The sequence below is a fragment of the Chiloscyllium punctatum genome, chromosome 29, assembly GCF_047496795.1.
Source record: "Chiloscyllium punctatum isolate Juve2018m chromosome 29, sChiPun1.3, whole genome shotgun sequence".
Classification (NCBI taxonomy): domain Eukaryota; kingdom Metazoa; phylum Chordata; class Chondrichthyes; order Orectolobiformes; family Hemiscylliidae; genus Chiloscyllium; species Chiloscyllium punctatum.
The window spans coordinates 1,779,769-1,803,348 of NC_092767.1; positions in this window are offsets into that span (position 1 = coordinate 1,779,769).

The following is a 23,580-nucleotide window of genomic DNA, read 5'->3' on the forward strand; positions in this document are numbered from 1 at the left end:
AATATAGCAAGGTTTAAGAGGGATCTTGGCACAAGTATGAATAAGTAGGGAATAGAATGACATAGAAGGTATTGGAGCAAAAACTTTTGTTTTAACTTTAGAAGGTCATCCTGTATCAATGCGGGCTTGCTGGGCTGAAGGGCCTGTTCCTGTGCTGGACTGTTCTTTAAGACAAGATTTGAGCACGGGAGTGGCGAGATGCTCATTGAATGACTACTGATTATCAACAGCCACATTATTGTGGATCCCTCCCCTCATCATCTTGAAGCTTCAGATCGTTTCCCATGTGGGGAAACTGAATATTGAGAATTTGACATGAATGTCAGAGCTGGTACCTGGTGAAGCCACCTTGACCCTCGCTCCTGCAGACTTCTGTCTTGGACACCAACGTCTCAGGGGAAACTGCATGAACAGAAGCTGCATGTCCTCCACACCCACCAATGCTGACATCTGACACATGCCAGCCTCACCATGCCATCCCAGCACATCTCCGACCCACTGACAGTACACTTCTGCACTTCAATGCTGCAGCTCATGGTGCACTCACAACTCTCATTGCAATGCTGCTACAAGGACACTGTGCTCAGGGACATACACCCAGCTCATGGGCTGTCCCTCTGGGCTGCTCACTCCGTATTTGTCCGCACACAATCCTGCTGCAAGGACACTGTGCTCAGGGACACCCACCCCACTCATGGGCTGTCTCTCTGGGTTGCTCAATCCATGTTTGTACACATTCACTTTGAACTGACTTGAATGCTCACAGCATTATTGCCTTGCCTTACCCTGCCTTTAGCAGCGTTTTTCCTCAGCTACATCTACCAGGATCACCCATCTGCTGTGTTGTCTTGGTGTTTAGCAGAGACACAAACCCAGGAAGCTTGATATCATTGTCCACAGTCAGTCACGGTGCCCAGCAGTGAGTCAGGGGGAGTCTCAGATCCCAGTCTGGGAGCTTGGACATGGTCAGTCACGGTGCCCAGCACAGTGAGTCAGGGGGAGTCTCAGATCCCAGTCTGGGAGCTCGGACACGCTCAGTCAGCCTCTCGTGGTTGTTAGGGTCAGGATCCTACCCCTGTGAGGGGGTGAGGAGATGAATGTTAGGCTGCCCCACATCCCTCTTCGCTCTTTGTGCCCTAGTGTGGGGGATGGTTCCTTCTGGAATGTGAGAATTACCAAGTAGGATTAGGGAAATGGAAGTGGTTAGTACAGCTGTTAGTGCTGGCACAGCTGGGGGGAAGGTGTCGAGGTGTGCTGAGTGAGTGAGTGGGCAGCACAGACACCAGGCAGAGTTGGGCAGAGGGGCAGAGAAGAGATTACAGAGAGACTGAGAGAAGGTGCTGCATTCACTGAGGGTGGGAGAAAATGAGCCTTGGTGGGAGGTGGGTGCAGTAACAGAGAGAGAGTGAGGGTGAGGTCACAAATTTCAGATGGTGGCACTTTCCCTGGTGGAGTGGAGGAGGTCACTGACCTCCTTCCTATACTGCTGGGTATTCACCCAGAAGGCTGGTACCTCACTGACATAGGGGTCAGCCCCGGACGAAGCTGGCAGGGTCTGGTGTCATAGCTTCCCCTGCCAGCCCTTTAGGAAGATGATGTCCCTCTCCTGCACCATGCCATCCACCAGAAACTCAGGGCTTGGCCACAAAGTGGGGCCCCAGTTTTACCCCCTCTGCCATGTCCAGGACAGTTTCAGATTCACAATCCAAGAGTAAAATGACTTTTTAAAGATGGCTCTGGGAAACTGGGAGGCAGGTGCATTCTGGGATATCCTGGCAGAGGACAGTTGTTGTGACAAAGGGGAAAAAACATCGCGTTAGTGTCAGATGAGAGGAAGACCACGTGGGCAGGGAGGGTAGTTAATGAGGCAGATTGGGGATGGTATCATGAGAAAATGCAATTCACCTTGTGGAGAGAAACCCTCCATAAAACCTGATTAAAATGAGACTTGACCAATCATAAGGTGGGTTAGGCCTCTGTCTGTCTGAATCAAAATAGGGATGAAATATTGGGAGCAACAAACTTGGAGCGGACAAATATACAGGAGATTCAAATCCTTAGAAAGAGGCAACACAATGTTCCAGACTGTTAAAAGGAGCCGGGGAAAATCCCCGGCCTTATAGTTACCTACATTATCCAATCCTCACTGGATGCAGGGATGGTGCCGGAGGCCTGGAGAATGGCTAATACCGCAACTTTGTTTAATGTAGAGCAAGGGACTGACTGAATAGGTCGCGGCTGGAATTCTGACACAGTGGATAAACGGTCACTGAGGAAGTCCCAGGGACTCCAGGACAGTCGGTCTGGATTTGTTCAAGGAAGATCATGTGCAATTAATCCGACTGTGTCGGTTTGTGGCACTAACCTGTAACTGCATGTGAATTTCTTGGATTTGACGAGAGATCCCATGGCAGACTGTTTAAAAACAGAAACTATAGGATCCAGGGTAATGGAGCAAACAGCCCAGAGAAGTGCAAGGCAAGGCATTTGGGGACATCAACAAGAGAGAGGAATACACAATAAATGAGAGTATGGTCAGTGTGGGCAGGTAAATGAAGTCGGTAAAAACAATGACTGCAGATGCTGGAAACCAGATTCTGGATTAGTGGTGCTGGAAGAGCACAGCAGTTCAGGCAGCATCCAAGTAGCTTCGAAATCGACGTTTCAGGCAAAAGCGCTTCATCAGGAATAAAGTCAGTGAGCCATGAAGTAGGCTGGACACATCAATAATCTCGTTAATGGAGCAAATGGCATCATTTCCTCTGTCAGCCAAAGTGCAGAATTTCAGAGCAGGCAGCTTATGCTGGAATTGTATAAATAATGAGCTCAATCACAGCTTGGGGACTGTGTGCATTTCTGGTCACCCCATCACATGGGAGAATGGAATTGGACTGGAAAGGGAATAGAGGAGATCCCTTACCCTGTGACAGTAGAAGTGCAGTTATGGGGAAAGATTGGAATGGAGGATCCTGAGAGGAGATTTGATTGGGGTGCACATAATGTCAGGAGGCTGGATAGAAAGGGAGAGAATACCTTGTTCCTGTTGGAGAGCTCAGTTATCTGTGGCGAATACTTAATGTATGTGGTTGAAATAGTAGAGACGTGATGAAGAAAGTGGTGATTTCACCCAGAGCTTGGTCGGGATCTGGGAGTCACACATGGAAGCGGAGTGGAGGCAGAAACTCTCAAACCATTTGAAAAAGGTGTCGGGATCTGCACCTGAAGTCCTACACTGTCTGGGGAGTCAGAACTTGGGCTTTAAAAAACAACATTACATCTTGTCCAACGCAGACAGTGGACAGAGGTATCGCCTCTATACTGTGCTATTTTCTGAAGTTTGCAAAGGTGATCAATATCTGATAGGATTAATATGCAGGGATGAGGGGTGAGGGCAGGGAGGAGCAGTGTGTAAATTGATGAGCATCACAATAATACTGATCCCATCCTTTATACACAATGCTACTTCACTGTGTTGGCCTGTTTATCCTTCCTGTAGAAATGAGGAAAAGGTTTGATTATCTAGGTCTGTCGTGCTCACACTACAGCCCCATCTCCATCTGATCTGGTTCACACTATTTAAAGCTACCATTTCACTGGCCTTGTTGAAAAGTTCCCAGCTTCATTCTTGCCCCATTGAAGACTGTTGTCAGTCAACTAATGTTTCTCACTCTCAATTATTGCATTTCATTCGCTACCACTATCCTGAACTTTACAATAAAATGATCGCTGCGCCCCAAGATGTTCCCCTACTGACACTGGATCCACTTGCCCCACCTCTTTCCCAAGGACCAGATCCGACAGTACATGCTCTCTTGGGTTGGATACATACACCTGCAGTCAGCTCTCCTCCATGTAATCCAGGAACACTTGACCCTCGTGACCTTTCACCACCAGTATCCCTGTCTATATCTGGAAACATTAATTTCCTCAGTATAACTAATCTGTAGTATTGTCATCGCTCTCAAATGACCCTGCGTATTTATTGTCTCCTTCATTTCTTTGGTCCTGGCAGACAGACTGTACCTCACAGTTTAATTGCATACTTTTTGTTCTGTAGCTCCAGCCAAATTCTGTCCTTGGATGGATCCTCTTTCTCTTGGACGCCTTAACTAACGCTAATCTAAACCAATACTTCTACCTTCATTCTTTCCCTTCCCTTCTATCATTTTGGAATCCTTTATACCCAGCAATATTTAACACACAGTTCTGCCATTCCTTGAGCCAGCTCTCGGTGATCAGTACATCAGATTTCCACACACTAATCTACATCTGGAACTCCCTACATTCCGAGTATTTATGTTCATGCAGAGTACGTCAGATTAAGGCTTCCTTTCTTACTCCATCTTCCACTGATAAACTTGTTGTTGTAAATTAGTACCAACTGTAGCTCCCATTATTTTGAGAATCTTGATAGTCTCCTCTACTATTCCTTTTTGGATCCTAAGCACACATCAAGTTATTTTCAATCCCTCCCACACAGCCCACAATGAATTCAGTCCCAGCTCTGTCACATTAGCCCATCCAGCTTGTCCAGTTGCTGCCTTCCACAGAACCAGTCCCAATGTCCCAGGAAGCTGAAGCCCTTCCTGCTACACCATCGTTCCAGTCATACTCTCATCTACCTAAAAAAGAACCACAACAACGAGCACCCGAGCTACAAATCTTCTCCCAAACTTTGAATTTATTATTGGCTCACAATTTCACTTCTCCCTCTTATTTCTGTGCTCAACCCTTATTTCAGAAGTTAAAAAAAATTGCTAACTTACAGCAATTAACTGACAGTTGCTAATACCGGTGTATTTATCAGCCAATGAACTTGCAGATTTTTCTGTGATGGCTCTTGCACTTCTTTCAAACTCAGTGCAGGGAGGTCCCAGCAGCAGAAAGTTGTCTCTGTGATTCCCAGGTACGTGTAATCTTCCAGCTCCCACTCCACCCTGCTCCCTCACAGGGTCACCGTCTCTGTGACTCCCAGGTATGTGTAATCCTCCAGCTCCACCTCCAGTCCACACCCCCACAGGGTCACCGTCTTTGTGACTCTCAGGGACGTGTAAACCTCCAGCTCCCACTCCACTCTGCTCCCTCACAGGGTTACCGTCTCTGTGACTCCCAGGCATGATTAGGCCTTGATCCACAGTGTTGATTTATATCCTCCCACTTTGCTGCCTCTGTAACTCCCAGGTGTGAGTTAGCCTCATGCTCCTGCTCCAAGTTGTTCTGTCACATGGTCACTCCCTCTGTGATTCGGTGCTGATTTCGAGGCTCCTGCTCTGCTGTTTCTCCAACTCCAAGTCCCAGTTGGCCTCGATCCTCGTTGCGGATGTATATTCTCCCGGTTAGTGCTGCTCTCTCTCAGGTTCCCTCCATTTGTGACTCCCAGGTAATGGTAGGCCTCAAGCCTCAGCTGAGGTTTATAACATCCCATTCCGCACTGCTCTCTTATAGGATTGCTGTTGTGCCTGGAAGACAGTGGGAAAGAGGAGGATTAGACAGAGCAGAGGGTGTTACAGTGATTGAGCGAGCTGTATGGGATGGAACAGGTTGTCTGGGGAGCTAGGCAGACCTGCAGCAACTAAAGAAGTTTGCTGGAAGATACAGTGAGAGTTTCAGGCATTGAAGAAGCCAAAGGAAATAGAGAGATAGTGGCTTGTTCATGACGGTGCTTTGTAGAGCCTAAAAGGCTTTTTCTGAGCTGCTGACAGAAATGTGTAGACTCCAACAAATGCAAATTGACAGCCAGCAAGTGGTGTAAGATACTGGAGACTGTTGAATGTTACAGAGTTAGAAGACTTGCAGCAACTGGGCGGAATATAAACTTTTGGAGCACTTGTGGTGTTCAAGGACCCTCAGGACATGAGGAGGTGCAGAGAATAGGAGCATTCCAAATATGGGATTATAGGGGCTGGAAGTTCTTAGATGGATAAGGAGGATGAAAAGCGCCAATTTAGCACACACAACCATTGTAATTATAGAGATTTAGGAAGGGAACCTGTGCTGTCATTGAATACAGTTATGTGGAGAGTTACAGAAGCTTAAGGGTTTACAAATTTAAAAAGGGATAGAGTTGAGGTGATCAGAAGTTTAAACAAGAATAAAGAAATTTTAGAGATCTCAGGCACAGATGGGAATGGATGAGGTGAGATATTGTGAGGAACTACAAGAGTTATAAGTCGGGGAGGATGTCAGATATAAAAGGGAGAGCTGCATTGTCTGTATGCAGTTACAGACGTGAGGAGTGTTGTAGCGCCTGCTGGAGGGGACACAGATAATAACAGTTCCAACTGCTGATGCAGTGGCTCAGGAAGGCAGCTCCCCACCACGTTCTCAGGTACAACTCCAAATCAACAATAAATGCTGGCTCAGCAAACAAAGCTCATCTTCATGAATGGATGAATAAAATATCTACAAGTAGCACTGAGATCACTCAGGAAGTCTCTTTCAACAGCATTTCACAAACCTGGAACAACTATATCCTGGAAGGACAGGAGCTCCAGGTGCACAGGAATACCAGCATTTCCAAGGTGCCTTCCAAGGCACACTCCATCCTCCCAGCACTGTGTCTGTCCCTACACCCAAAGGACTGCAATGGGTCAGGAAGGCAGCTCCCCACCACCTTCTGCAGGGAATTACAGATGGGAAGGTAATGGTGAAACTCTGCTGTTTACAGCCAGACAGAAAAATAAATCCAGCAGTGGGTGTGAAATGAAATTTCCGTTTCAGAACAACATGCTGAGCATGGAGAGAGGATTTGTCTGATTGGCACAAGGCAGAGAGTGTGAAGAAAGGGGTCTCTTTTTCACGATGGGAACTGGTGATGAGAGGAGTTCTGCAGGGGTCAGTGTTGGGACTACACTCTACACGTTATTCATTCAGAGTTTGAACAAAGGATGTGAAGGGGTACGAGAAATGGGTTTCCAAGAAAGATCTCAGGGATGAAATTCGTGTCATATGAGGAGCAGGTGAAGTCTCTGGGTCTGCACTTGATGAAGTTTCAGAGGCAGTGGCAGAATCTCATTCAAACTACAGAATACTGAGGGGCCTGGATGGAGTGGACGTGGGCAAGATGTTTCCACGAGCCGGAGAGACCAGAGGCCAAGGGCACAGCTTCAGAGTGAAGGGACGACCCTTTAGAATAGAGATGTGGAGGAATCTATTCAGCCAGAGGGTGATGTTTCTGTGGAACTCACTGCCTCATGGGGCTGTGGATGCGAAGTGATTCAGTGTATCTTACTCAGAGATAAGCAGGTTCTGGATGAATAAGGAGTTCAAGGGTTACAGGGAGTGAGAGAATGGGATTGAGAAACAATTCATACACAATCAAATAGTGGAATAGACCTGATGGATTGAATGGTCTAATTCTACCACTATACATGATGGTCTTATGGACTGTGTAATTAGTATTTTTGGCATATCGTTTAACATACATTCCAGTACTTTCGTGATTATTGCTGTCACCTCTTGGTTTCAGATCAACTGCAGAAAGCTACGCTATGGTGTAACTTGGGAATCCTGGTGTATAAATCTCAGAAAGGTAGCATACAGGGCCAGCATGACATAGAGAATGTAAATGGAATGCTGGCATTGATTTCAAAGGGAATGGAGAATAAAAATAGGGAAGGCTTGTAACAACTATAGAATACTCCTGTCAGCCCGCACTGAGAATACTGTGAACAGCTTTGGTCCCCTATCTGGAGGGAAAATGTCCTTGCATTGGAGGCAGCCCAGAGAAGGTTCACCAGGCTGATCTTCAAAATGGAGGGATATTGATGAGAAGAGGTGGACAAGGTTGAACTTGCAGTCATTAAAATTTAGAAAATGAGGCAAATTTATTGATACACCAAAGATTCTTGTGTTCTTACAGATTCGGTACTGAGACATTTTTTCACTGAGCAAGGATCTGTAACCGGAGATAAAGGGGAATACAGACACCAGAGAAGCTAACAGAGAAAAGCTGGGCTGTAGAGACTGGAGGATGTTACAGAGTTTGGTGATTTGTGATCAGGTGGTTATCGGGCTGAAAGATGTCAAATAGAGTTACAGGATTATCGGTTCTGAAGGATTTACAGAGATTGGGAGGAATATAGGAACTAGAGATTACACAGAGGCACTAGAGAGTAGATAGATGGGGTGGTATTGGAGCTACAGGAGTTTAAAGAGAAACGGAGGATTGGAGGGACTGGGGAGTACACAGTTGGAGCTGCAGGAGTTTATAGAGACCGGGAGGATTGTTGGTGCTGGTAATTACACTGACATGGGCAAGAATTGGAGCTGCAGGAGTGAGTGAGATAGGGAGGGTTGAAGGGGCTGGATCAGTTCACACAGCCAGGGAGAAGTGTAGGGATTGGAGGAGCCAGAGATACTGAGGGTTGTGGGGCTGCAGGAGTTCAGAGAGTTACTGAGGACTGTGAAGGCAGGTTTGCAGCATTCTCATCAGTTACATCGCGATGTGGAGTGCTGTTCTGGAGTGGGTTACAAAAATCGAGAGGGTTGCAGATACTGGAAGATATTACAAAGACAGTAAGCTGTAGTATTTGAGGAGGTTACAGCAACAGGATGCGTTGAGGAGTTGGAGGCTGCTAAAGGTGTTAAACATGCTGCAAAGGACCAAAACCTTACATCGATCGGGGGATTGGAAGCTCTGGAGATAAAGAATGAGAATTGCAGTAACTGAAGAATATCACAGAGATGGAGAGTAACATATGAGTTTGAGGAGTTATAACATGAGATGGGCTGTATTCAATGGAGTCAGGGAAAATACAGGGAGATCTGAAGGGACAACAGATGATCAAAAGGACGGTGAGGCTTCTCACTGTCGGATTGGGTCAGTTTACGCAGGTATGGGATATTTTATGGAATTGTGTTACTTACAGAGATTAAGAGAGTTGTATAGAATTGAGGAAAGAACAGAGATATGGAAGGCTGTAGTTAATGAAGACTTTTGTTGATGTCAGATGCTGAGGTTCTGGAAAGAATATGGACCGGCAAGCTGTACAATCTGTTAGAACTTACAGAGACAGGAAAAGCAATAGATCCTGGAGACACAAACACAGATAGGGAGTATTGCAGACACTGGAGGAGGTTCTGCTTTAGGGATGTTTGTAGGGGAGTGTAACATTTACACAGATAGGGGTGTAAGAGCTGGAGAAGGTTATGGAGATGATTAGATTGGTGGGGAGACCAGAGGAGTTTACATTGGCAGGGCGGGTGATAGCGACGGGAGGATGTTACAGAGATAGTAAGTCTTGTAGAAACTGGTCGGGAGAGTCACAAGCATTGGATCTGGTTCCACAGATCGGTGGTTTTACAGGGTCCTGAGAGGATTACGCAGATAGGGAGGTTTGTAGGACGTCCACATTTTCAGAGTGTTTCAGGAATGGAAAAGTTTACACAGTTAAGGAGGGATGTTGGAGCTTTGGGAGTTCACAGAGACTCGGAGGTTTGAAGGTGTTGGGGCTGATTATGGACAGATGGATATATTTAGGGGCAGTAATATCGCACGCAGAGGGAGAGTTTAGATTAGATTCCCTACAGCATGAGCACAGGTACTTCGGCCCAACAAGTCCACACCAACTCTCCAAAAAGTAATCCACCCAGACCCACTTCTCTCCGACAATGCACCTAACACTATGGACAATTTAGCATGGCCGATTCACCTGAACTGCACATCTTTGGACTGTGGGAGGAAACTGGAATACCTGGAGGAAACCCACGCAGACACAGGGAGAAGGTGCAAACTCCACACAGACAGACAGTCACCTAACGCTGGAATCGAACCTGGTTCCCTGGTACTGTGAGGCACCAGTGCTCACCACTGAGTCACCGTGCTGCCTAAATTGCAGAATTACACAAAGGGAGAGTGTTTGAGTTGCTGGGAGGACTGTAGGGAGTGGACGAGCAAACAGAGATGTGGAGTGTGCTGTGGCTTGAAAAAGGTCTGGAGGTGTTCATATCGGTAATGAGGTCGGTAGGGTTGGGAGAAGGTTACGGTGGTTATGTGGTACTATAGGCCAGGAGGCAGGAGTGTGATCGGACCAGCAGAAGGTTACAGTGATATCATGTTTTCTTGGGGCTTGAGAAAAGTACACAGGTGGGTGTTTTGCTCTAGGCTGGAGGATTTTACAGAGACGGGGTTACTGTAAGTATTGTGCAAAACTATAGAAATGGGAATTATTGTACTGAGTGCAGGATGAGATTACTGAGATTGGGCATGCTATCGACATTGGAGCAATTTACATGCAGGGAGAGTCATCAGCATCGGAGTAGGTTTCAAATATACAGCGGGAATTTGGGAGGAGTGGAGGTTATAGAAATAAGAAAATTTCTAGGAATTACAAGCATTCAAGACATTGGCACAAACAAGTTAGACCAAAAGGCATGTTTCCTTGTTGTATGACTCTATCACATGACAATAGATAGCATGAGGAGGGAATATAGAACAGCAAGATCCCAGGTTTCAATACCATCTCTTTAAGGGAGGCCTGCTTTCCCCTCTGTTGCACTGATCCTAACTAAGACATCACAGGCCTGAATTGATAATTGTCAACTTATTGTATTGACACAAGAAGGCTCTGCACAGCAGAGATGAAAATTAACAAGACGGTGGGGTTTGAGCCTGGGACCATCATGCTCTGTGTTTACCCTTCAACACTGTATCTGTGTCATGTCTTCTAGACCAAAGTTCAATCCCTTAAATACACTCTGCTCTGTTCACTGTGAGAGATCTTACCTCGCTGCAGGATTTACTGAAGGCTCCAGATCTCACTGTCCATCTCTCTGGCTGACCAACTGTCTTCAGTGTGGTGATGGACGAGACAGGAATTGGGAATTCTGTTGACTCAAGAGCATCCTGAGTATCTACAGGAGATAGAGAAACAGACAAAATAGGAATCTAGACTGATGCAGTGAGGGTTACACATGGAGAATGGCACTGAGTGCAACAGAGATCTGGAAAATCGCAGTCTCCATCCCTGGTCTGTGTTGCCTCATCACCCTGGAGTGGAGAATTCTGTTGGCTCAGTTAATGCTGTCATTCCATTTGCCTTGTTGCAAATGCATGGCGCGTGTCACTGAGAGATGGCCTTTGAGGGATGGTTAGAGGTCACAGAGTGGGAGAGATGTTTGGGGGCGCGACAATGTTGCAGGGTTAAACATATTTACAGTTGCTACAGATTGTTCGCAGGAGAAAACATTTTATTGTTTGGGGGAAGTTAGAGAGATAAAGCGTCTTTGATTAGACTTCAGAGATAGGGATGTGTATAGGGTTGTGGATCGTTACATGGACTATGTTGATCAGGGCGTAGAAACATTCACATAATTCCAGGATGTGGTACATTTAACAACAGTTGTGGGATCTGGAGAATATCACAGTGATAGGGAGGATGGTATGGACTGGAGAATATTATAGGGAAAGGGTGGGTGGTATGGACTGGAGAATGTTGCAAGCACATGGAAGATGATATAAGCTGGAGAATGCTGCAGCAATAGAGAGGAGTATATGGACTGGAGGATGTTGTACAGACAGGGATGAAGTTGTAGACTGGATACAGTTAGAAGGAGAGGTGAATTTATTCACTGGAAGATATATCAGAGAGAGTGAGTGAGTGCTGCAAGATATGACAGGGATAGGGAAGCTTGTCGAGACTGGAGGAGAGAGTGATAGAGAGTCTTGTGAGAGACCAGATTCACTTATGAACATAGGATGTGCTACAGTGAGCAGAGCCTTTTGCAGATATAAATGAGGAAACAATGGCCAGATAACAGTCACACCTATACATAGGTATATAGGAACTGAAGGAATTGAAGAGATTACACAGGCTAGGAGTGTTGTATACAGTGGAGGAGATTAACCTGATAGGGAAGCTTTTAGAGACTCAACAATGTTAGGAAATAATGGGGGTTACAATGGTGAGAGCAGGTTTCAACAATTCGGAGGATATAGACCTGAAGGAGCTTTGACAGATAGTGATGGTACAGTAAAGGGAATTGTAGTGGCTTGGCTTCCCTTTCATAAGCAATCCATAAGCACTTAAAACAGCCTGTTTGACATGTGCATTATCTCTCGAACATTCATCAGACAGCGCTGCAAATATTTCACTGGCTCTGCCTATCAGCTTAGACTGAACTCGCATTACCCAGAAGACCTCGGGCCACTCTACCTGTCTATGCAATTTTTCAAATGAAATACAGAGTTCCTTGACAGTAGAGTCACAGGTAGTTAGGAGAGCGAAGAAGGCGCTTGGTATACACTCCTTTATTGGTCAGAGTATTGAGTACAGGAGTTGGGAGGTCATGTTGCGGCTGTACAAGACAGTGGTGAGGCCACTTTTGGAATGCTGCATGCAACTCTGTTCTCCTTCCGATCGGAAGGATTTTGTGAAACTTGGAAAGATCCAGAAAAGATTTACAACAACGTTGCCAGGGATGAGCTATAGGGAGAGTTTGAACAGGTGATGGTTGTTTATCCTGGAGAGTCGGAGGCTGAGGGTGACCTTATAGAGGTTTATAAAATCAAGAGGGGCATGGACAGGGTAAAGAGACAAAGGGTTTCTCCTGGGGTGTGCGAGTCCAGAATTATAGGGCGAGGTTTAGGGTGAGAGTAGAAAGATAGAGAAGATAAAAAGGGGCAACTTTTTCACGCAGAAGATAGTACATATATGGAATGAGCTTGCAAAGGAAGTGGTGGAGGCTAGCACAACTGTAACAGTTAAAAGGCATCTGGATTGGTATTTGAATAGGAAGTGTTTAGAGGGAGATGGGCCGGGTGCTAGCAGGTGGGACTACATTGGGTTGGGATATCTGATCTGCAGGATGGGACCATGAATGGGTAGTGGAACCTGGAGGATGTTATGATTTGAACCACAGGTAATGTTTGATTGGATCTTTCAGCCAATCTTACAGATGGTACAATTGCAACATTTAAGAAGCATTTGGATGGATATATGAATAGAAAGGGTTTGGAGGGAGATAGGCCAGGTACTGGCAGGTGGGACTAGATTGGGTTGGAATATCCTGTCGGCATGGCTGGGTTGGAATGAAGGGTCTGTTTCCCACGTCCCTTCCAACATTTGTACCATCCTCCAAGTTCTGCAGCCCTTCATACCTCGTAACATTGGCTAGACTCTCCAACTCCTTCTTCCTCTGCAATGTTCCCCAGAAGGGCACTGGAGGATGGTGGGGGTTACAGAGATATGGAGGGGCATCAGGACGGGAGGATTTTGCAGACATTAGGAACATATGGACTTGAGGAGGTTTCACAGTTTATGAGTGTTGTAGGGACTGGAGGAACTTACAAAGATAGGAATAGTTTTAGATTGGAGGATTCTGCAGAAAACCTTTACGTGGTTAAAGGCAGAACTCTTAGCAGCGTGCAGGAACAAAGGGATCCTGTGTCCCTCAGGTTCCCACCCAAGTTGACAGGCTGTTAAGAAGGTGGATGGTGTGTTGGCTTTCATTAGCAGGGGGATTGAATTTAAGAGATGTGAGATTTTGCTGCAGCTCTACAGAACCCCAGTTAGACCACACTTCGAATATTGTGAACAGTTCTATTCGCTTCATTATAGGAAGGACGTGGAAGCTTTAAAGACAGTGCAGAGGAGATTTAGCAGGCTGCTGCCTGGACTGGAGGGCATGCCCATAGAAGGTAGGTTGTGGAAGCTAGGGCTTTTCTGATCACAGCGAAGGAGGAAGAATGGTGACTTGATAGAGGTGTACAAGGGAATGAGAGGCATAGATAGAGTGGATAACCAGAGACTACTTCCTATGGTGAAATGGCTATCACAAGGGGACATACGTTTAAGGTAATTGACAGAAGGTTTAGCTTAGATATCAGAGGGAAATGGGCCAGGTGCTGGCAGGTAGGATTAGACTGGGTTGGAATATCCTGTCGGCATGGAAGGGACTGGTACGTTATTTACACAGAGTGTGGTGGGTGCGTGGAATGGACTGCCAGCCGTGGTAGTAGATTCAGATACATTACAGACATCTAAGCAACTCTTGGATAGGCACATCAATGATAGTAAAATGTCAGGTATGTAGGTTCGTTTCATCTTCAGAGTAAGATAAAAGGTCAGCACAATATTGAGGGCGGAAGGGCTTGTACAGGAATGTGCTATTCCATGTTCTAAATAGCAAGGGTTATGATGGCAGCAAGAGGTTTCGGGAAGCGGGAGAGGATGCGATCTGAATGAAGTGACACAAATAGGAGGCGTTGCTAAAGTTGTATAAGGTAACAGAGACAGCAATGGTCTGATCTGGATCAAATGACCAGACTGCGAGAACTGTGGGGACTGGAGGTGCTTTCACAGGGACGGAGGAGCATAGAGCCACAGGAGGTTACAGAAATGTGTAGAGCTGTCGGGCCTACAGGAGTTCATGGAGATGGGGAGGTTGGGAGGAATGGAGCAGTTTACAGGGATAAGGATGTTGGTAGGATGGGGTGTTTTACACAGACAGGAATGTTTCAGGTGAATGGAGCTGAGTACAGAGGTAAAGTGGGTTGTACAGATTGGAAAAACAACTAGACGTATGGAGGGTAGTCGGGACTGAAGATGTTTATAGACACAGGAAGGCTTAGGTTCTGCAGGTTATTTAGACAATGAAGGTGCGGAATCAGACAGATTCTCCAAGTGATAAAGACAGCAATTTTGGTTGGAGACAGTTTAACAGATTTCGGAGCATTAGTAACCTCCTCCAGTTTGGTCAGAATGGGAAGGGTTGTAGGGGAGGGTGATGTTTACACATGTAAGAGCTGGAGAAGATTGTGGAAATGAGTAGATGGATGGAGACACTGGAGGAGCTTACATTGACAGGGTGGGTGCTGGCAATGAAAAGATATCTCATCGATAGTGGGTCTTGTAGGAATTGTATTGAAAGAGTCACAGGCATTGGAATGACTTCTGCAGATTGGGAGTATTACAGGGACTGAGAGGATTGTAGAGTCTCCACAAATTGATCATGTCTTTAAGAATAGAAGAGTTTATGTAGATATGGATAGCTCAAATTCAATGCATGCGGTCTTCATTTCAAGAACAGAGCCTTATTATCCCCCATCAGCCAAGGATCCCTAACCCTGCCAGCATTTCCCTTTACACCAATGGGACATACTGGTCCTGGATTCTTGAGATCACGCTTTGAAAAGCCTCCCATTTGCCAGTTGTTCCTTTTCCTTCAAACAGACTCACCCATTGGATTAGAATCATAATGTGGAGGTGCTGGTGTCGGACTGGGGATGTACAAAGTTAAAAATCACCCGACACTCGGTTCCAGTCCAACCAGTTTATTTGAAAGCACTAGCTTTCAGAGCACTGCTTCTTCATCAGGTGGTTGTGGAGCACAATCCTAAGGTACAGAATTTATAGCAACAGGATGGCAGTGTCATGGAATATAATATCAAACAAATTTAGTTTAAGCCTTTCATCTGTTACAGTGATCACCAGCGCTTCCAAAGCGAGTTGGATTATAACTGGGCGTTGTGCAATTTTAAATTCACAGCATTGACGCTGGCCAGATCCTACAGAATGGCCCCAAACCTGGCCCTGTTCCAGTTTTCCTCTTCAATCTGTGGACCTGCTGATCTTTTTCCATAACTATGTTAAAACGAAGACAGTTGTGGGCACTGGACCCCAAGTGCTCTCTGAATGACACTTCAGTCACTTGCCCGACCTCGTTTTCTGAGGGGAGGTCCAGTGTTGCACCTGCCTGAGTAGAGTAGGGCCCTCTGCATATTGATTTAGGAACCTTCCTTGGACACATTTGAAAAATTGCTCTCCGTCCAGGTCTTTTTATACTCGAGGTGGCCCAGTCAGTACAGGGAATATTAAAATCTCCAGCCTGCACTCCTCTATTATTCCTATAGTTATCTGCAATCTCTCTACACATCTGCTCCTCTGGTATCTGTTGGGTCTACAACAGTCTACAATACAATCCCAACAAAGTGACCCCCCCCCCCCTTCTTCTTTCTAACTTCTAACCATGTGGAATTTTAAATGAATATAGGTTTTAAATTTATGGATTGTTAAATCCAATTTAAGTATTGATAAAAATCCAAGCCCTTGACCTTCAGAGAAAGACAACAGTTCACTCTCATGTGGTCTGCACGACATCCCCACAGCAAAGTGTTTGCCTCTCAATGACCCTGTGAAATGGGTGAGACAGCTGCTTAGCTCAAGGGCAGCAAGGGATGGGCAATAAAGGCTAGTCAGACAGAGACACCCACATCCCATACCTGATTTTTAAAAAATCCATTCAGATTGGTCCCAGCACAGTTCCAGTGGAACAATGTCCTGGCCAATCACGTTGGTAGATTAATGGACAGGGCTTTAAACTGACAGAGAGGATACTGGGACAGGCTTCAGGTGAAAGGAGCTTTCCAAATCCACAGAGAAAACGTGAAGCATCAGAGCAGCGTGGGAATGTGACCGAAGACAACAGAAAGGAACAGGATGGGACAAAGTTTAACTAAAACTGTAGATCAGCAAATCCATTTGTGACAGGAAATTGTGGGAACGAGTAAATTATGTTTTTTTATTAATGGACAAAGTCTCTGCAACAAGGTAGATGGATTTGTGACACAGAGATAAAAGGGATTCAGACACCAGGGAGATGTGGTTACAGGGTGAACAAAAGGGGGAACAGAAATATTCAATGGGTCACAACCTTGTGCAAATTCAGGCAAAATGGACAACGCTCACAATAATGGGTAAGAAAGGCATTACAGAGAAAGCATTTGGCAACAGATCATGAAGTAGAATCAGTCTGAATGTTAATTCTGGCTACTACTTGCCAAGGACACAAGCAGCAGAACAGTTTTAGACCACCCACCGAACAGCATTTCATGGCTCGTCACTGCAATAAATAGGAATTCATTGGAATGTTTAATACAGGCATGGTGAACATTTAGTGAAACGTCAATATTCACAAAGTCTGGGACAATCACACTGACAACAGTGATATTGGAAGGGGAGTTCAGAGAATTTTCTTTTCAGTGTTTCTTAGAATAACACATTGTGCAACTGGCGAGGGACGTAACTGTCTCAGAGAGACTGTTGTGTGATAAAACATCGTGAATGAGTAATGTCACCTGGAGAGATCCTTCGGGAAATTGTGATAAAGTGCAGTTTAAAGAAATATAAAGTTTTAAAGTTAATCACAGAAAGGACAACTAGAAACAAAAATAGCCAATTACATGGGTATGAGAGGAGAACTGACCAAGTAAACAGGCTAACCACACTGAAACATGTGTCTGGAAATGAACAGTGGAAAACATTTGAAGGAACAGTGTAAAACACTCAACAAAAGGACATTCCACTGAAACAGACAAAACCTCAGCAGGAAATCCCCACCAATCCCTCAGGCAGGACAAAATGGATAATATTAGATTATGAGGCTGAGAAGATCACCACAAAGTACTTAAAATCCTGAAGTGAGAGAGAGTTTTAGGAGTAAGTTTTAAAGGGATTGCAATGGGTCTGCTAGCAGGAGGAGGGCAATGGGAAGGGGAATCGTTATCAGGGTTTATTGACACGATAGGAACAGGGAGAGGTGAAGGTGCTGGAGGTGGTGAGAGTGTTACGGAGAGTGGTCAGGGCCTGAACGGTGTTACAAAGCCAGTACGAATTGCAGCAGTTGGAGGGGTTTGCAGAGGTAGTGAGGGACATATGTATTTTTATTTATTCATTCATGGGATGTGGGTGTCACTGCCTGGACCAGCATTCTTTGACCCCATGCGAATTACCCAGAGATTGTTGGGGCCCTGGTGGATATATCTCATACTTTGCTGGCCACAGGTGAAGTGCTGAATGACTGGAGGATCGCTAATGTGGTTCCTTTGTTCAAGAAGGGCAGCAGGGATAGGGCCAGGTAATTACAGAGCAGATAGTCTGACAGCAGGGGGAGGGAAATTATTGGAAACAATTGTGAGGATGAATCGACACTTGCAAAGGTAAGGATCAACTCGGTTTAGTCATCACGGAGTTGGCAGAGGAAGATACTGTCTGAGGAATTCGGTTCAGTTTTTTTTAAATGGTGCTTAAGTATATTGATGAAGACAGTGCAGATGATGTGGTTTACACGGACTTGAATAAGTCCTTAAACAAGATCCAACATGGAAGGCTGGTCCAAAAGGACTGGGTTCCAAGGCAAGTTGGCAGATTGGATGCAAAATTGGTGGATAGAGTATTTTCACCAGCGGGTGTACCACAGGAATCTGTGCAGGAACCATTGAATATTAATAACTCGGATGTGAAAGCAGAAGGTATCATTAGTCGGTTTGCAGATGATATGAAAGGTGAGGGTGTTGTTCACAGTGAGGAGGATGGTCTCTGTCTGCAGTCCGATGTTGATTGGATGATAATCTAAGCAGAGTTTAGTTCTGATCGAAGTGAGGTAATACTCTGTGGAAGCTACGATAAGCGAAGTACAGACATAATAAACGGTAGGTCCTTGCGGAGTACTGAGGAATACAGGGACCATGGTGGACAAGTCCATAGATCCCTGAAGGTGTCAGCACAGGGAGACAGGGTGGGAAAGGCACCTCAACTGCGAGCAGGAGAGGGACCCATATCCTGGTGGGGTGAATTGCTAGAGCTGCTTGAGAGGATATAACCCAGTCTGCCAGCGTATTGGACCTTAAATAAACGTAAGGGCAGAAAGTAGATTGAGGCAGGTACACAATTTAAAGACAGCAATTTCAGCAGACAAGGCAGGCAAGAACATAGCAGGGAATGTGGGAAAACTGGTTATTAAACTACATTTATTTCAATGCAAGGGGCCAGACAGCTAAGGAAGATGAACTCAAGGCATGGATTGGAACATGGGACTGGGATATTATAGTTATTACAGAAACACAGCTGAGGGAAGGGCAGGACTGGCAGTTCACTATTTCAAGGTAGAGATGCTACAGGAAGGGGAGGCAAGAGAGGACGTGTGGGAATGGGTTTTGATTGCATGAATCATCACAGCAGGACTTAGAGAGGATATTCCTGTGGGATCGCCCAGTGAAGCTATGTTAGTGGAACAGAGAAATAAGAATGGGTCATCACTTTGATACGATCGGACTGCTGACCCTGAATAATCTGTGGCAGACTGAGGAACAAATATGTCGGGACATCTTAAATATCAACCATAATAATAAGGCTGTTATGGTAGGGGTTTCTGAACTTTCCAAACCTAGACTGGGACTGCCAGTGTTCAGTGTTTGCAAGGGAGGTATTTGGTAATTGTAGTCCAGAAAACTCCCAATCAATATGTAAATGGCCTGAAAAGAGAAAGGGGCAAGACCTGACCTCCCTTTGGGAAACAAGGTAGGGAAAGGGACTGAGATGTGAGTGGGAAAGCATTTTGCCAAAGTGACCACAGTTCTATCAGTTTGAAAATAGCTTTGGAAAAGGACAGGCCTGGTCCACAAGTGCAAGTTATAAAATGGAGCCTGACCAATCTTCATCGTATTAGCCAGGAACTTTCAAAATGTGATTGGGGAAGGGAATTATTTACAGGGAAAGGGAAGTTTGACAAGTGAGAATATTTTAAAAGTGAGATAAATTGATCGATCAGCGCTCGTATTTTCCTGTTTGTGTGCAGGTCAATGCTGACAGCATTCAGAAACACTGACTGTCTATTGAAGGTCTGGTCAAGGAAAAGGGGGCACATGTTAAGTATAGCCAGCTGGATCAAGGGAATCCCTGAGGATATACAGGGGCTGTAGGAATACACTTTGAGTAGAAAACAGGAATGGAGGAAGGCTAAATTAAATAGCCTCAGCAGAGAAGGAAAGGAGAATCCAAAAGTGATTGTATCAGTATATGAAGAGTGTATAAGTAACTCGGGACAAAATAGTGTCAAGTAAAGATCAATGAGGCCATCGATGTTTGGAACTGCAGGATATTTGCTAAGATCGTAAACTATATTTCACTCCAGAACTTACTGTGGAGAAAGACTGGGGAACTCAGGGAACAAGAGTAATACATTAGACCACACTTGGAGTTCTCTGCAATTCCAGTCTCTCTGCTGCAGGAAGGATGTTGTGAAACTTGAAAGGGCTCAGAAAAGATTAACAAGATATTGCCTGGGTTGTTGCTGAATAAGCTGGGGTTACTGTCACTGGAGAATCGGAGACTGAGGGATTACCTTACAGAGGTTTATATGAACATGAGCGGAATGGATAGGGTAAGCATTCAAGGTCTTTTCCCAGAAGGTGGGGAGTCCAAAACTAGAGGGCATAGGTTTAAGGTTAGAGGTGAATGGTTTACAGAGGGACTGAAGGGACAGCTTCTTCATACACATGGTGATGTGTGTATGGAATGAGCTGAGAGAGAAAGTAATAGAGACTGATACAATTACAACATTGAAAAGGTATCGGGATGGGCATCTGAATAGTAAGGGTGTAGACGTATATGGGCCAAATGTTGGAAAAGGGAATGGATTTATTTAGATCTTCTGGGAACCCTGGACGAGTTGGGGACCGAAGGGTCTGTTTCTATGTTGTATATCTCTATGACTTGAAAAGAGTGCATGTTATAAAAGAGGTGGTGCTGGAGGTTTTAAAACACAAAGCTATGGCAAGTCCCAGAACCTGATTAAGTGTATCACAGGACACTGTGGGATGTTAGGGAAGAAATTGTGGAGCCCCTAGCAAAGGTATGTGTCCTACTGACAGCCATGTGTGATGGGCTGGCAGGCTGGAGGGTGGCATCATGGACAGTGAAGGAGGTTTTCTGAGATTACAAAGGGATCTTGATGGAGGGAGTGAATGGGCTGAAAAACTAGAGATGGAATTCAATCGGAATAAATACGATGTAATGCATTTGGTAAAACAAACAAGGGTAGAGCTTATACAATTAATGTTCGGGCCTCGGTTCGTGTTTTAGAGCAGAGGGACCTCCGGGTTCAGGTATATAATTCTTGAAGTTTGAGTTCTGAAAAATGGCTGGATAGGCTGAGTCTTTTTTCACTGGAGCCTGGAGGTTGAGACATGACGCTATAAATGTTTATGAAATAAAATGAGGTATATAGATCAATTTAATGGTAGTTGCCTTTTCCTCAGGATGGGGGAGTCTCAAGAGGAGGGGCCACATTTTTAAGGTTAGAGGAGAGAGATGTTCAAAAAAAAGATATGGGGCAATTTGCTACACAAAGGGTGGTTTGAGTGTGGAATGAACTTCCTGAGAAAGGGGTTGATGTGGGTACAATTACAACATTTAAAAGATATTTGGATAAACAGGTGAATAGGGAAGGGGTGGAGTGACATGGGCCAGCAACAGGCAGCTGGGAAGAGTTTAGTTTTAGATTATGGTGGGTATCAACTGAAGGGTCAGTTTCCATGCTGTATGGGTCTATGACAAGAATATGGTTTGATTCCATTATTGAAGAAAGGATCAGGGCTGGGCCCACTGATGGGCATCATTGACATAAACAATTTGGTTGAAAATATAGGAGTGAGTGTGTGAAAGTTTGTTGATGATCAAATGAATGGTGTAGTGGGCAGTAAATACGGTTATCAAAGGGGATCTTGACCAACTGGGCCAGTGGACCAAGGAATGAAAGATGGAGTTTAATTCAGGTGTTGGATTCTGTTAAGACAAACCAGGGAGGACTAACACAGTTAATGGAAGGGCTCTGGGCAGGGTTGTTGAACAGAGAGAGAGAGAGAGAGAGAGAGAGAGGGAGAGAGACCGGGGGTGCAAGTTACATTGTTCCTTCTAAATGGCATCACAGGTGGACAGGGTGGGGAAAGCGACATTTGACACATTTGCCGACATTGGCCAGCACTTTGTTACATACGTTGGAGATATTTGTAATACTGTCCTAAATATTTCCCTTGGGCAGAGGAGGCCACGGGGCGACCCTAAGAATGGTGAATAACCAAGGGTAGGTGAGTCCAAAACTAGAGGGTATAAACAGGAGGTGAGAGAGCAAGGATTTAAAGAGGGAGCTGAGGGGGAACATTATCCACAGAGGATGGTGCAGAGACCGAACAGACTGCCTCAGGCACATGGGAGAAACAAGAACAATTACAGCATGGAAAATACAGTTGGGCAGGTACATGAAGAGGAGAAGGTTTGAAGAGATAAGGGCCAAATGCAGGCAAATGAGAGTCATTCAGTTTCGGTAACATGGGCAGCATTGAGGAGTTGGACCACAGGTTCTGTTTCCGTGCTGTATCGCTCTGTGACCAGTTAAAGAGGATTACAGTACTGAAGTAAAGCATGTTGTAGACACTGAAGCAAGTGACAGAGATAGGGATGGTAGTCTGGAATGCAGTACGTTTCAAATATGTGGAGGGAGTATCGGGAATGGAGCAGGTTACAGGGACAATTACTGTTATAGGAGTTAAAAAATGACTGAAGACAGTGGTGCACAAGCCATGCCATAGATACAGTGTTGCAGAGTAATGAGTCTTAGTGCAGTGTTGGAGAGAGAACACAGAACAGAAAGATCACAGGCAGCATTCCCAACCTCTCGTCGGAGGCCTATTCACCCCTCTGTTGTCCTGATGCTCACAAAGACAGCACAGGCCTGGATTGATAACTCTGAACTCCCGAAGCTGTCTCAGTGCAACATAAGTTAAAGTAGACGTGGTGATTGAGCACGGGGTGTGTCTATACTGTGCTCCCCATCCAGCACTGTATCTTTGTCATGTCTTGTTAGCGATGTTTGGAGCCCTCTCATTGCTCTCTGCTCTGTGCACTGTGAGTGATCTTACCTCACTGCAGGATTTATTGAAGGCTCCAGATCTCCCTTCCCTTTGTCTTTCTGGCTGAATAACCATCTTCAATGAGGTGATGGATGAGACACACAGCAGTTGGGAAGTCTATTGAGTCAGCAACTTCCTGAGTACCTACAGGAAGAGATAGACAGAATGGGAAATTAGACTGATGCAGTGAGGGTTACACAAGGAGAATGGAAATGAGCCCCACAGATATCTGGAAAATCCCAGTCTCCATCCCTGGCCTGTGCTGTTGCGTCTCTCTGGAATGGAGAATTCTGTTGGCTCAGGATCTGGAGTAGCTGCAAGAGAGAGACACTGACAGAGGCAGTAATTAGACCCACACAGGGAGGGATACCACATGGAAAGAGACTGAGTGATACCACCAGAGTGCTGGAAGACTTCAGGATCACACAATCATGTTGGAAGAATCGGTTTAGCTTCATGTGTCAGTGCTCAGGGATGAGCAACCAGTGAGCAGGTGAAGTCCCAATCCCTTAGATTAGATCCCATACAGTGTGGAAAAAGGTCTTTCGGCCCAAAAGTAACCCACTCAGACCCATCTCCCTCGACCTAATACACCTAACATTATGGGCAATTTAGCATGGCCAATTTGCCTGACCTGCACGTCTTTGGACTGTGGGAGAAAACCGGAGCATCGGCAGGCAATTCACATAGACACGGGGAGAATGTGCAAACTCCACACAGTCGCCCGCGGCTGGAATCAAACCTGTGACCCTGGTGCTGTGAGGCAGGAGTGCTAATCACTGAGCCACCGTGCCACCCAATTGTCCTTTCGACAACGAGATCAGATTATCCTCACGTGGTACCCACATACCTCACGTGGCACGACATACCCACAGCAAAGTGTTTGCCTCTCA